The 12212-nt window shown below is 34.6% G+C and overlaps 1 protein-coding gene and 1 pseudogene across 3 annotated transcripts in view; both read left to right on the top strand.

Moving 5' to 3' along the window:
* Window positions 1–12212, top strand: part of Msl2 (MSL complex subunit 2) — a 33369-nt gene that overhangs the window by 11727 nt on the left and 9430 nt on the right. The window lies entirely within an intron of this gene.
* Window positions 8716–8885, top strand: LOC124084624 (U2 spliceosomal RNA; annotated as a pseudogene).

Below are 12212 nucleotides of genomic sequence, written 5' to 3' on the forward strand. Positions count from 1 at the left end.
TATTTATTTTTATCTGATGTTGAGGATATGCTAGACGAGCGCTCTATGGCTGAGCCACATCTCCAGCCCTAGGACCTGAGCAGCCTTTAGTCTAGGGAGTAATTTTCTTGCACTATTGAGGCAAAAACCTTGTGATAACATGATTTTTCACTCTGAGTGGTGGAAACAGGAATTATTCTGCTACTGAGTTATGGAGATTGTTCTTTTGCTCCTTTCTGGGAAATTTCTGGTAGTTACTTCATATGTGTATGCTAATAAAAATTCTGCTGGAGAATTGAGGAACCATTTGCAAATCTCTGAATCTTTTTCTGTATAGCTCTCTAATCTGTGGTACTGTGTCCTGAGACTTCCAGATGTCTGGACTCTCAGCTCAAGGAGACCCCCACATTTTGTCTGGATTCTCTGTGCTTTGACCTGAAACTTGTCTCCAGTCAGTAAGCTGTGACAGTTTCAGGGCTCCCTTTTTTTTGTCACCCCCCTCAAGGATCACTGTCTGTGCTGCTTGTTGCTAAATGTTTACAGATCATTATTTTATCTGGTGTTGAAACTGTTTAGGCAGGGAAATCTGTCTGTATCCATCAGTGTTGGGAAGCAGGATAAGGTAACATTCTATACCTATGCTATCTCACAGAGCTGTTAGCCATATAGACTTTATTTCATAAAAACTAAAAATTTTAATTTAGGTTTTTATTTGTATTTAGCTACACTTTCAGTACTGAGTAGTCACATGTGGCTACTGGCTATCATTGGGATATATTTTTATCATGCATAAAGTTCTACTGGACGGTGTGTTGTAACAACTAAAGAACTTTAAGAACCATAGAGCTATGGGATCATTGAAAGATCTTGTAGTGTTTTGTTTTCATCTCAGAATTTTCAAGTTTTGAGTTTAGAACATTGGGCAGTATTTTAAAAAACATTTTGATGGAGTTATGAACAGATTTTTGGAGCTTACCATTTAAGTTTTCTCTGCAGTGAATTGGGCTTAAGAAGGCATTCCACAGTGTTCCTGTAATAAAAGATTTGTATTATTAGAAGATAAAAAAGGCAATATAAAGTAATTTATTTTTCTTCCTTCAAAATGAGTTGTAGATGAGATAAAATTTGAAGAGATGTCAAATGAGCACTAGGACAAATAGCAAGCAGTCCTGTAATAACTGGTGGTACCACTTAATTCATCTGAAACCTTCTGTCTGCCCCCATAGCCTATAATTGTTTAGTCATGTATTTTGTTAACTTTTAGTAATATTGTTACAAGTTTTCATATAATCCAATGTATTACTGATTAGAGATAAAAACCAGTAAGGAAATTAAATTGATATTGGAATACTAGGTAATGAGCATAAAACATATATGATATAAATATTTGACTTATTATTATCCTTTCCTATAAGTTGTTTGTGCTGAACTGTATCTTTTTTTAAGTAAGTTTTTTTTAATATTTATTTTTTAGTTGTAGTTGGACATAATACCTTTATTTTATTTTATTTATTTTTATGTAATGCTGAGGATTGAACCTAGGGCCCCACACATGCTAGGTGAGTGCTGTACTGCTGAGTCACAACCCTAGCCCCAATCCTGTATCTTAACAAGATGTTGGTAATATTTTAAAAAGCCAACTTACAAAATACAGTGCTACTCTGTAAACTTTAATTTTAGAGAATACAACCATTTATAATTGCATTATTGGAAGTGTTTGCAGATATTCATCTGAAGCCATTATTAAGCTCATTACTTAGTAACAAAATACAAAAATAGTTAACAAAAATTATTAGTGAAAAATATTGGAATTCCATATAATAGCTCATATGAGTGTTTTGCCTCTGCATAATATATTGTTTTGCCCCCTCCCCCCCTTTTTTTTCTTTTGGTACTGGTGATTGAACTTAGGGGTGCTTTACCACTGAGCTACATTCCCAGCCCGTTTTTGAATTTTATTTAGAGACAGGGTCTCATTGAGTTGCTTAAACTAAGTTGCTGAGACTGGCTTTGAACTTGGTGATCCTCCTGCCTTAGCTTCCCAAGCTGCTGGGATTATAGACGTGTGCCACTGAACCCATGTTCAGCCTTTTTAATTTTTTGAGACAGGGTCTCACTGAGTTGCTGAAGGCCTTGCTAAATTGTGGAGACTAGCTTTGAACTAGTGACACTCCTGCCTCAGTTTCCTAGATTGCTGGGATTACAGGTGTGAGCCACCACACCTGGCTAGTCTTTTTTTTTAAACATTCCTGAGTTATAGATTTAAAAAAAATTTTTTTTAGTTGTAGATGGAGACAATACCTTTATTATTTATTTATGTATTTTTATGTGATGCTGAAGATTGAACCCAGTGCCTCACACATGAGGCAAGTGCTTTGCCACTGAGCCACAATCCCAACCCCTGAGTTATAAATGTTTTAAATAGCTGTATCACCAAAATGCATTTAAAAAAAATGTGACTGAAGAGATAAAACAAGGTGTTAGTGGAAGTAAAAATTTAGCCTTGTATTATTAAAATGAACTTTATTAGTACATTTTTATTCTTTTTTATAGTACATTTTTATACATACTGATTAAACAGGTTTTTACTTAAAATCTTTTGTGTTTTCTTCCTTACATGATAAAAATGATTAGAAAGAATACTCATGAGGTCTTGTTACTCTGAGAGATACCTTCAAGGTAAAAAAGGTTAAACTATCATTAGTGGTTCCTAACCTGTTTATATATCAGAATTTGGAAAATTTTCTGAAAATACACATTCCTGGGTAGCATTCTCAAATATTTGAGAGTCAGGTCTGGAGTGGATTACTTAGATGATGGATGATGGTAGTGCTGATTTGGAGTACTGCTTGTGTGAGGCATACTTTTTTTAAAAAGATCATATACTAGTAATTTTAAGCCATGCTGTCTTAGACAAGTTTCTTGGTGGCTATAGTATTTAGCCACCAAGAAATGTATTTTGGGATAACTTTCCAAGACGGTAAGAAAGCAGATCTCCAGGTCCATGGAATACCAATTTGGGAAATTAGGATCTAGATTTATATTGATTTGTTGATTGTTTGGTTTAGCTGTGAATCAATTTAATTGTAATTAATTGGCCAACCTATATTATCTTATTGGTGATAATTTTATGAGTGATTGTCATTGAAAATATGAAAATAATGGAATATTAGGAAAGCACTCTGTAACCACAAACACTATAAAAATCTCCCTTGCTTGGTTATTAAGATAGATGATGTCTGGCATTCTAAATGATGTCTAGTATTCTATTTTAATTTTTACAGGAATATGTAGTGAGGCTTGACTCGTTTATGAATATGTTATGGGTCTGAGTAGTTACACATGAACCATTTAATAAGAGTGGTGGTGAGTGTTTGGTTTATTTTAATTCATAATGATAATTGACTGTTGAAGCTCGCCTTATATAATAACTGATTTGTCACCTTGAATACCAGAAGTTATTTGTCAGAGTTTTAGGTTAACCAAAGAATTACCAAATTAAGGAAACTCTGAGGTTTAACATCAGATGTTAAATAAACAGTTTGGCTTGAGTAGCATTCATATTTTAATGTATTGTTTGTTCTTTTTCTTTACCCTCAATCCGCTTTAAAATTGGCATATAGCTGTCACTGGTTTCTTAGTGTAGTAGTACCTAATTATTTAACATGATTTAGTGAGCTTTATTTTTTTAGTTGTTTATGGACTTTATTTTATTTATTTATTTGTAGTGCTAAAAATCGAACCCAGTGCCTCACACATGCTAGGCGAGTACTCTACCACTGAGCATTAATTAACCCCAACTCCTCTGTTACTATTTTTAGTGGAATATGCATGTTTGTCGTATTTTCCTTCCTTGTTTATAGTTAAAATGCACATTTTTCTGGCATACTAAATTGTTTTGTGCTGGCTGATTTAAAGAGAATAGGTTACAGTTCTGTGAAATTCAAGTGATTAAAGATATTCATTTACTTAGACAGGGTCTTGCTATATTGCCCATGCTAGCCTTGAATTCGAAATTCTTCTTCTCAAGTATTCTTGAGTAGCTGAGATTATAGGCATAAACCACTGCCTGGCTTGATTATGGATACTTCAAGGAGCCAATGCTTTTCTGGGCATAGCTGCTTGAATATTTGTTAGAGAACTAACAGTTACTTTTTAACAGTTTATTTGAACTTGCTGTTTTTTTTTTTTTTTTACATACTACTAAAGTAAAAACAGTGTTAAGTTTTTTTTTTTTTTTAATATCTTTGTTTTATTTATTTATTTTTTATCTGGTGCTGGGGATTGAACCCAGGGCCCCGCATGCGCTAGGTGAGTGCTCTACGGCTGAGCCACAACCCCAGCTCCCAGTTTATTATTCTTTATAGTGGTACCATGACCACGAATTTTACCTAATGAAAGTTTTTTTTAGTTGTAGATGGACACAATATCTTTATTTTACCTATTTATTTATTTTTATGTGGTGCTGGGGATTGAACCCGGTGCCTCAAGCATGCAAGGCAAGTGTTCTACCACAGAGCTACAACCCCAGACCCAGTTAATTCATTTTTGCCCATTTGCTGTGTGATACATGTGATCTTTTTATAGTGTAGTCATTTTTGTTCTTAGCCGAATCCAGAGACCATTTCCTTGTGATTCTACTTTTTTTTTTTTTTTTTGGTTGTACTGGGGATTGAACCCAGGGCCTTGTGCATGCGAGGCAAGCACTCTCCCAACTGAGCCATATCCCCAGCCCCTGTGATTCTACTATTTGAAAATGTATTCTACATGTTTAATTTTGGCATTGTAATTCAGAGATATAAAAATGGTCAGAAAGTGTCTTAAATGATAGAGTGGTGGATTCTAGCATAGAGCTTGGCATATAGTTGGGCCTCAGGAATCATCTACATAAGTGATGGAGAAAGGAGAAATGTTTTATTAAATGAAGATAGCGTGAACAATTAACTCTTCATTTGAAAGTGGTAGAGAATGGGGATATTTAGATCAGTGGATTGGATTATGAAAGGATTATTATTTAGGTTGTGTCTGAGACTTTCAACATCATTGAAAGAGTATAGTCTTCCCTCTCCTACTTTTATTTATTTATTTTTTTCTTAAAATAGGGCCTCCCAGTACCTGAGATTTCCCAGCATGCACCACATGTGGCACAGACTAGTTCTTGAGAATCGATCCTCCCCTTCCTTTACCATGCTTGCCCTAGTTACTGTCCATCATTTTTAGTACCTGCTTTCTGTTTCTTCTTTCCCAAAAAAGGTTTAGTATCTTGGTTAATTATTGATTCTGACTATGGTTCATTTTCAGTGATCATTCTTCTTGATATGTAGAAAGAAGCTAAAATTGTCTCAGTGGATGCTACAGATTGAAAATAGCAGAAATATTGGGCTGGAGATGTGGCTCAAGTGGTAGCGTGCTCACTTGGTATGCGTGTAGCCTGGGTTCGATCCTCAGCACCACATACAAATAAAGATGTTGTGTCCGCCGAGAACTAAAAATAAATATTAAAAATCTCTCTCTCTCTCTCTCAAAAAAAAAAAAAAATAGAAATAGGGTGGTGCCAGATAAATGAATACCAGGTTAAGAATTAGTAGACTCGGCTTCATTGCCAGCAACTAGCTGGTTAGAATGATGCCAAAGAACAAGAGATTTCCAAGGTCACTCCCAAATCTAATCTTTTATGATTCATTCATTATACATCTGTTATATGCATAGAGACATGAGAGATAAATTTCTGGCCTTGAGTGAGACCTAGTGAACAACTAATGTGACAAGTACTATAAAAGTGTGAACTGCTTTCAAACAAACTGAGAGGAAAGAACTAATATAATGATTTTTTAAAAATTGGACCAATTTTATTTCATTTTAGTAAGCAGTGTTTTTGTCACTCCCCCTTTCCCATCCTTCTCTCTTTAAGAACATATCCTTTAATATGAGTTTTTCTTATAACTTTTATTTTCTGATGATTTTTGGTGTAGGTCAGTTTGTTTGAAAGAATTTTGGTTATGATGAAAAGCATATTGTTATGTAGAAATGTATCATCTCTTCTGTTTCATGTTGCTCTCCTCAGTGAAATCAGAATGCTACATTTTAAAAAGTATTATTTATTTTTATGTGGTGCTAAGGATTGAACCCAGTGCCTCACATATGTTACTGAGTGCTCTGCCACTGATAGATAATTGAAATCATTACCATTACCTTTTTCATTTTTTGCTTTCTGATAGTAGCATTTCAGGATGTTCTTTATGTGAGTTTTTGTTAATTTTCACTGATCCTCACATGTCCTCTAAACATGTATGTTTATATAAAACTACTACTTTTATTTGAGCTTATTGATTAAGGCAGTCCTTGCTGTAATAGAAGCATGACCAAGAGAAGAACTCTGGAGAGGGCATCATGGTAAATACAGAGTATATCCAGTTTTCCTTTTACTGAAATTGTTCTCATTGTGATAATTTCTTTTCCGCATTTAAACTTTAAAATGAGGTTTCAGTTCCCTAGTCTTTTTGTTGTTCATGTCACATTTTAACCTGTTATAATGTTTGCTGTAGTAGGTTAAATTTTATGGTCTTTGCTATTACCAGATCCTATGTTTATGCATTAACAAATTTGCTAGTCATTTTAGCCATGTTAGTTTTTATTTTTTCTTTTGCCCCTCTTTGTACTCTCATAAATTAAATTTCTCTCAATATTGAGGTTAGAATATTCTTGGAGTTAAATACTCATTCCACTGTTAGAATGGAGAAAAAAAATCTAAATTCACAAGTGGTTAGAACATAATTTATTTGGTAGTATGCATGTCAACATACAATTTATAATATAGTTTTCTTTGTGTGTGTGTGTGTGTGTGTGTGTGAGACGCTGAGAATTGAATTTAGGGCCTGTACACGCTAGGTAAGCATTCTACCACCAAGCTACATCCTCAGTGTTGTATTGAAGTGAGTGAATTATCTATTTCTTTGTTCAAAATTGGAATCAGCTATGTAGTTAGAAGAGTTGGCCATTCTTCATGTTAAGTTAAAGAGTGCCTATCCTTTGTATACAGATAGGAGAAAACTGTTTTGATTCCTCATTATAGTTTATTTTGATGTGATCTCTAAAATTTGTGCTGTTTTGTTAATCTTGATTCGTGCTAGGGGCAGTAATGAGGGTGTATACTAGCCAATGTAGATGCTAGCTGTGGCATATTAATTAATAGAGCATTGATTTGAGTGATTTGTGTTAAATCTGATTAATATAAGGAGAAACTTATATTAGAGCATGTTGAACTGGATGCAGTGGTGCATGCCTGTAATGCCAGCGGTTCCAGAGGATCTGAAGTTCAAAGGCAGCTTCAGCAGCTTGGGCCTTGAGAGACCCTGTCTCAAAATAAAAAAGAGTTGGGAATGTGACCCAGTGGTTAAATGCCCCAGAGTTCAGGGATTCAATTCCCCCATGCCAAAAACAAACAAAACCAACCAACCAAAAACCCAAGAGTGTGTTGATTGAGAAAACTTAGGGGAAACACCCCCCCCCCCCCTTTGCTGGTGATAAAACCCAGGGCCTCACACTTGCTAGGCAACTACTCTACCACTGAGCTACATTGCCAGCCCACAAAATTGTTTTTTTTTTTAAATTTGTACATTAATTATATTATGTACTATATTATATTATGTACTATAACTATAATGTACATTATAATTGTACATTATAGTTATAGTACATAATAGTGGGATTTCTTGTTACATATTCATATATGTACATGTTATAGAGGTATAACTTGGCCAATATCAAGTTATACCTCTATAACATGTACATATATGATTCCTTAGTGATTTTCCTTTCTCTTCCTTCCCCCTGAACCCTTTCCTCTACTGATCTCCCTTTGATTTTCATGAGATTCCCCTCCATTTCTTTTCTTTTTCTTCTCTAGCCTCCATACATGAGAGAAAACATGACCCTTAAGCCTCTAAGTTTGGTTTATTTCACTTAACTAAATGTTCTCAAGTTTCATCCATTTTGCTACAAATGCTATAGTTTCATTTTTCTTTATGGCAGAGTAAAACTCCATTGTACATATATACACCACATTTTCTGTATTCATTCATCTATTGATGGACATCTAGCCGAGTTCTATAGTTTGGCTGTTGTGAATTGTGCTACTGTAAATATGGATATTCATGTATCACTATAGTATGATATCTTTAATTATTTTTTTTAAATATTCTTATTAGTTATTGATGGGCCTTTATTTACTTGTTTTATATGTGGTGCTGAGAATTGAACTCAGTGCCTCACACATGCTAGGCAAGGGCTCTACCACTGAGCCACAACCCCAGCCCTAAATTTAATTGTTTAGGATAAATACCAAGGAGTAGTAAAGCTAGGTCATATGGTGATTCCATTCCTAGTCTTTTGAGGCATCTCCATACTGATTTCCATGGTGATTGTATTAATTTACATCCTACTAACAGTGTAGAAAATGTTCCTTTTTTTCCACATCCTCTCCAGCATTTATTATTGTTTGTATTCTTGAAGACTGTCATTCTGAGATGAAATCTCAATGTAGGTTTGATGTATACTTCCCTAATTGCTAATGATGTTGAATATTTTTTCATGTAATCATTGTCCATTTGTATTTCTTTTGAGATGTGTCAGTTCAGTTCATTTGCCCATTTATTTTATTTTTTTTGGTGTTAAGTTTTTTATATAAATTCTTTATAATTTCTAGCTATTATCGCTTCTTTATAAATTCTGGCTATTATCGCTTCTTGGCCTTTTGGCTAAGATCATGTGTAGTATCTGTTCTTATCAGTTTAATAAATTCTAGCTATTAAGCCTCAGAAGAGCAGCTAGCAAAGATTTTTCTCTTATTCTGTAGGTTCTCTCTTTACATTCCTACATGTTTCCTTTACTGTGTGGAAGCCTTTTAACTTGATGCCATCCAATTTATTAACTCTTGGCATTATTTCCTGAACCTTAGGGATCCTGTTGAAAATCATTGCCTGTGCCTGTATTTTCAAGCGTTGGCCTTGTGTTTTCTTTTAGGAATTGCATAGTTTCTGGTCTAATTTCTGTCTTTGATTCATTTTGAGTTGATTTTTGCACAGAGTGAGACATGAGAGTCTAGTCTCATTCTTCTACATATGGGTAATGAGTTTTCCCAGCAGCATTTGTTTAAAAGATTTGTCTTTTCTCCACTGTTATTTTGGCACTTTTGTCAAGGATTATATGACTACTGTGTGGGTTTGTCTCTCTTCTGTTTTGTACTATTGATCTATGTGTCTTTTTTTTTTTATGCCAGTATCATGCAGTTTTTGTTACTATACCCCTGTAGTATAATTTTGAAGTGTGGCACAAATGTTTTTTGATGACACAGTTAAAGCTGCTTTCCGAGGCTTTACAGTGTTTTTTTTCTTACATTAAAAAACAAAAGTGTTTTTTTTTCTGGACTGGGGTTATAGCTCAGTGGTTAAAGTGCTTGCCTTAGCATGGGCGAGGCCCTGGGTTTGATTCTTATCACCACATAAAAACAAATAAATAAAGATTAATTAAAAAAAATCCCCCCCCCCAGTACTGGGGATTAAACCCATGGGGCTCTACTACTGAGCTATATCCCTAGCTCTTTTTATTTTTAGACACCGTCTTACTAAGTTGTCCAAGGTGGCCTTGAGCTTGCAATCTTTTTGCCTTAGTCTCCTAAGTCTTTTGAGATTACATGTATGCATTTGTGTTAGATCTTAATCTGTTTTTCAAATTATTTAAATCCAGCGGAGTAGCTCAGTGATAGAACATTTAGTATGCTCAAGGCCCTGGGTTTAATCCCCAGCACTGCAAAGGGGCGGGGGAAGGGTATATTTAAGTCATTTTAGGTCAATATTACATCATTTGTTTTAACAGGACACGTAAATACCAAATTCATTTAATTAAAAGAAACTACTTGGCTTAGTAAAGGAAGGTAAATTAGATGAAATATTGCCGTTTAAGAAATCAAAGACAGTGCCGTAAGAAAACAGTAGTAGTTTGTCATAAACTATAAGGCTGAAAGTATTTTGAGCAACTTTTTTTGTTGTTGGAAGTATATGGAACATTATCTTTAAGCTAAAATAAACCCTTTTTCAATCATTTCCTAGTTTTTATAGTAGAGTCTGCCATTTAGTAATATTTTTCAAATTGCCCATCCATTTGATTTTCTAGAATGAGATGCATTTTTATAGAATTTACAATGTTTTCTTTTTTTTTTTGGGTTATAAAACCCAGTTATTTAATTGAAGCTATAAAAAGAGGCAGTATAATTGATAATTGGAAGAAGTATTTAGAATGTTCCAAAAGATTTAAAATAGTAGCAGGATTTGTATTTCTTAATTTAAGCTAAGGGGTTCCTTAGAAAAATATAATAGGTATCTGGTTAATAGTGATCCCAGTTAAGAAGTTCCTGGGGCTGGGGATGTGGCTTAAGCGGTAGCGCACTCGCCTGGCATGCGTGCGGCCCGGGTTCGATCCTCCACACCACATACAAAGATGTTATGTCCGCCGAAAACTGAAAAATAAATATTAAAAAAAAAAAGAAGTTCTTGAATCTTTGTCTTTGTTCCTCACATCACTGGAGCTGCTTTCATTGGGCATTATAAAAGAGAACCCTTTGGGAAGCTTTAGAGGCTTGGGTGGTTAGATGAATGCATTAAAAAAGTTTTTCTGGACTTTTTATTTTAATTTTTGTGTGTGGGGTGTGTATGTGTGTGGGGTTCTGGGAATCAAACCATGCTAAGTGCTCCACCACTGAGTAGAGTCCACCTATAGGCATCTTCATGGTAGATTACAATTTTTAAATATTTGTATTGGGGATCGGTTGGGAAATCCAGTAGATTATATGAGGCTAGGTAATGGAAGTCCTTAGAACTCACTGGTGGTTGTCAGTGATTTGTTTGTTTTCTTGCCTATTTTCAACTCTCAGTACTAGGTATGGTTATTCTCCTAAGACCTCTAGATGAATACAAGGCCTATAATTCATTAAATTCCAAGTTTTCAGTTCTGGGAATATTTCAATAAAATTGACACGGAACATTAAGATAGAGTGTAAATCCTAATCTTAGAAAGCTTATATATCCTTTATTATCATTAAGAATGAAAATGCGGGGCTGGAGTTGTGGTTCAGTAGTAGAGTGCTCGCCTAGCATGCTTGAGGCACTGGGTTCAATCCTCAGCATCACATAAAAGTAAAATAAATAAAGTCATTGTGACCATCTACAACTGAAGAAAAATATTTTTAAAAAGGGAATGAAAATACAGATTCCTCTATAAATAGGACACTGGGATAATGTATTTTATTTGTAGAAGCAATTGTATAAATAGGACATTGGACAAATGTCCTATTTTCATCTGGGATGAAGGGACAAAGTGGCTTAGGTGCTTGATAGTTTAGGGGAGGTTTTGATTGACAAGATTTTGAAAAGAAGTGGTGCAGTTAAAGCAAGAAGAGGGTAATTCTTATCTACCGCTTAATGTGTATCATTTGAAAATCATAAGGAACAAATGATAACAAGATGATAATATTTAAATTCTATCATTCTTTTTTTTCCTTAGGCAAATTAAATTCCATCATTCTTAATTTATTAGATGGATTATTCTTATGAGGAGAAACTTCTCATCTATAATTTGGTTATTTTGTGATATTGTTCATATAAATAAATCAGGACAGATACTTATTTCTTTTTGTTTACTAGTTTTTAACCCAATAATCTGGTTTACTAGCATCCCGAAATTGATTTTTTTAAAAATGAATTCTTAATTTGAATATATTAGATATGCTTAATTCCATTGCAGGTATGCATGCTCAGTTTTTTCTCATCTTTGGCCAGTTAGAACCTCTTCAAGTATACTTCTGAGTCCTGATTTTTTTTTTTGTAGTTTATTTGATTTCTTGCATAGCAAGGTGAACATATCTTGAATTCTTGGTACGTGAAGCCCCAATATCATGAGCCTGACTACATCATAAAATAGGAAAGTGGATTCACAAGTATGGTCTAAGGTTTTTTGGAATTATTTTTTTGGAATTTTTTTTTTTTTTTTTTGGGGTGGTGGTGGTGGTGGTATGGGGATTGAACCCAGGGGAACCTAACCACTGAGCCACATCCCCAGCTCTTTTTTGATTTTTATTTAGAGACAGGGTCTCAGTGAATTGCTTAGGGCCTTGTTAAGGCTGAGACTAGCTTTGAACTCTCAATCCTTCTGCCTCAGCCTCTGCAGCCACTAGGTTCAGG

This window comes from Marmota monax, unplaced genomic scaffold, assembly GCF_021218885.2.
Source record: "Marmota monax isolate L192 unplaced genomic scaffold, Marmota_monax_Labrador192_F-V1.1 WCK01_AAM20220418_F8-fsc00022, whole genome shotgun sequence".
Classification (NCBI taxonomy): Eukaryota; Metazoa; Chordata; class Mammalia; order Rodentia; family Sciuridae; genus Marmota; species Marmota monax.